The sequence below is a fragment of the Globicephala melas genome, chromosome 1, assembly GCF_963455315.2.
Source record: "Globicephala melas chromosome 1, mGloMel1.2, whole genome shotgun sequence".
In the NCBI taxonomy this organism is placed as follows: domain Eukaryota; kingdom Metazoa; phylum Chordata; class Mammalia; order Artiodactyla; family Delphinidae; genus Globicephala; species Globicephala melas.
This window is the reverse complement of record NC_083314.1, coordinates 173,531,944-173,535,285: the sequence shown is the minus strand read 5'-3', so window position 1 is coordinate 173,535,285 and position 3,342 is coordinate 173,531,944. Positions and strand designations below refer to the sequence as shown.

At 47.1% G+C, this 3,342-nt stretch overlaps 1 non-coding gene across 1 annotated transcript; it reads left to right on the top strand.

The window, feature by feature from the left end:
* Nucleotides 1–3,056: 3,056 nt before the first annotated feature.
* Nucleotides 3,057–3,129, top strand: TRNAA-CGC (transfer RNA alanine (anticodon CGC)). Its single transcript has one exon. It is a non-coding gene; the product is annotated as a tRNA-Ala (tRNA).
* Nucleotides 3,130–3,342: the final 213 nt, after the last annotated feature.

Sequence of the window (3,342 nt, the reverse complement as noted above, 5' to 3'; positions counted from 1 at the left end):
CCCCGTAACAAGGCACCAAACAGAGACCAAACCCTTCCCAGGAAACTCCAGGAGCAAGGAGGGTTGCCTCCTTCACCAATGACTTAGGAATCTGGAAATTCCAGTGGAGCCAACTGGGCAAGGGGTGCAGGACACTAGGCCTCCTTCCATATAAAGATATCCCAAGCTCCAACATACAGCCCTATCTGGTCTGTGGCCAGAGTCTTTCCCCAAGGCCATCTTGCACACCTCCCAGGGCCATGTGTTTCCCTGGCAAGTTCATGAATGAAGTCCAGGCATGCTGGGTCCTCAGATATCACGAGGAATATTTAGTAACACCATTGGCTCCATTAACTGAGGTCAACCACGTGCCAGGCCTTTGTGCTACACGACCCACATTTTAAAAAATTTAATCCTCACAAGGTCCCTATTAGTCCCATTTGACAGAAGAGGACATTGAGGCAGAAAAGGTTTGCCCGAGGCCCCTTGGCCAACGAGTGTCTAAACTGAGATTCAAACAGGTCACCTGATTCCTATGACCTTCACCTCAACCCTAGAGCTGCCATCTACAGAGCTGCTCACTCAGGGCTACACCTGATTACACTCAGGCCTCACAGCAACCCTAGCAGGCAAATCACCATTACTTTCCTTATTTTATTCTATTTTTTTAAATTTAATTTGTATTTTATTTGGGGGTATAGTTGATTTACAATGTTGTGTTAGTTTCAGGTGTACAGCAAAGTGATTCAGTTTTACATATACATATATCCATTCTTTTTCAGATTCTTTGCCCATACAGGTTATTACAGAATATTGAGTAGAGTTCCCAGTAGGTCCTTGTTGTTTATCTATTTTATATGTAGCAGTGTGTATCTGTTAATCCCAAACTCCTAATTTATCCCCCCCCTTCCCCTTTGGTAACCATATGTTTGTTTTCAAAGTCTGTGAGTCCGTTTCTGTTTTGTAAATAAGTTCATTTTTATTTTAGAGTCCACATATAACTGGTATCATACCATTTGTCTTTCTCCATCTGAGTTACTTCACTTAGTATGATAACCTCTAGGTTCATTCATGTCGCTACAAATGGCATTACTATTTTATTTTACTTTTGCACTCTAATCCTAGGTTTATTCAACACAGTCCTTTTACTCTACACAACAAAGGACGACCACAACATTATCTAAAATGCCACAAAGTTACAAAACTCAAAACAGAAAATTTATAGTACTGGCTGTACAAGGAAAGCCAAAAAAGCAATGTACACGTTGCCAAGGTAACCTGCAAGACGGCCAAGAACACCAGCGTAACAGGGAGTTCTGTGATGACCCGGAAGAACGGGCCTTCAACCTGTTCATCAATTTCAGAGACAGAAAGGGAGACACGGTGTGTGTGTGTGTGCGCACGCGTGCACCCACAAGAAAACATGTAAAAAGAGAACCATTTTCAGCAACGAACAGCGGCTATTTGACCCTAGAGGTCAAAAGAGGGCTCAAGCAAGAATGGCAGCTGCACAAAAGCGTGCCCTTTCCTGCGGGACCCTGCAGGCCAACAAGCGAGGGCATGACCAGGCCACCAGGGTGGCCCCAGGTCACTGGTGGAATGGAAAAACCGGCTCGCAGGCTCGGCCACACGGCCACCTGGAGCCCTGCTCATCCCTGCTGGCTTTGCCACTGACCTGGCTCTCAGGAACTGGAAACATGAGAGCTTTGTAGCTGGAAAACTAGAGGGCATCTTTATAGATACACCCTTGATAAAAGACATTTTCACATACTGAAGTATGGAAAGTCATTCTGGCTTATACATGAGTTAACTTGAGTTTCATGCTAGCCATCACAGCCTGTTTGTGGCCTATCAAACAAGCATTGTGTATCTGCTTTAATTATTAAAGAAAAGGGCACATTGACCAGAAGCAAAGAATGTCCATTTTAGAGAACAGACTTGTGGTTGCCAAGGGGGAGTTATATATATATATATATATATATATATATATAACTGAATCACTTTGCTGTATAGCAGAAATTAACACAACATGGTAAATCAACTATACCTCAATTTAAAAAAAAAGAAAGAATGTCCATGTTAAAAATAAAGATTAAATGTCTCCCTTCCTGGGATGCCAATGCTGGTACTTCTTCAATGGTAAGACCTCCTTCCCAGGTGCCAGGACGGTACTGGCTCACTGTGTACGTGCTGATTCGGGTTTTTCTGAAAGCTTGAAGGAATGTATCCCTGACTTGTTTGATGTTCTTTATTCTGACACAAAACTGTGCTGAAAACCATGCATCTCCAGAGCAGGTCCTCGGAGTTACCCGAGAGGCTGTCTCCCAGGCCATAGTCCTCAGTTTGGCTCAAATAAAACTCTTTTCCTATTTATACGTTGTTTATTGATTATTTTCGTCAACACCCCCAGACCAGCAACACCCCTACAGCCAGAACTCTGTCATCAGGGGAAACGTCTCAATCCTTCGCCTTCAAATCCCTGAGTGAGGGATTTCTTTCTGACCGATCCTCCTTGGTTAGAAAAATGACAAAACTGAGTTGGATGGGATGTAATTGACGGGGCGGAGCTTCGGTGGCCCTGCTTATTGGGAGGAGTTGGAGCTGCAGTGGCTGCCGCGGCAGTGGCCGCGGGGGGGCAGGGGGGGAACTGCGCAGAGGAGAACGTGGCTTCCTCCTCTTCCACGTGACCGGCGCCACGTGCGGTGTGGTGACAGCATTCTCCTGGGAGCGCTGAATCGCCGGGGGATGGCCTAGGCCAGGGGGCCAGCTCAGCAGTGGCAGTGATCTCCTGGACATCAACCTTTCCTGTGTCCACGTGCGTGTGTGACCCCCTCCAGGAGAGGCAGGACCCGCCAAACGTTCTCCCTGGAGGCCGGAGACTCCTGTGTGGCGTGTGTGGTGCCGGAAGCGGGCTCACACGGGCTCCTGGAGAACCAGCCCTCTTGTTTGCACAACAGTAACCAACCCTCAGTCCCCAGAGCACTTGGCACACACACGCTCACGTGGTGAGAACCACGGCCACCATGAGGGCGGCACCACGCTTCCATGTTACAGGTTAAAGAGGCTGCAGCGGGACTTCCCTGGTGGTCTAGTGGTTAAGACTCCGCGCTCGCAATGCAGGGGGCCTGGGTTCGATCCCTGGTCAGGGAACTAGACCCCGCATGCTGCAAGGAAGATCCCACATGCCGCAACTAAGACCCGGCACAGCCAAATAAATAAATAAATATTTAAAAACATAAAATAAAGAGCAGATTCTTTCTGCTCTCACTGGGAGAGGATGTGCTCTGCTGTCCTTGACAGCTCCTGGGAGAAAACTTAAAAAAAAAAAAAAAGAGGCTGCAGCACAGAGAGGGGACATGAGGT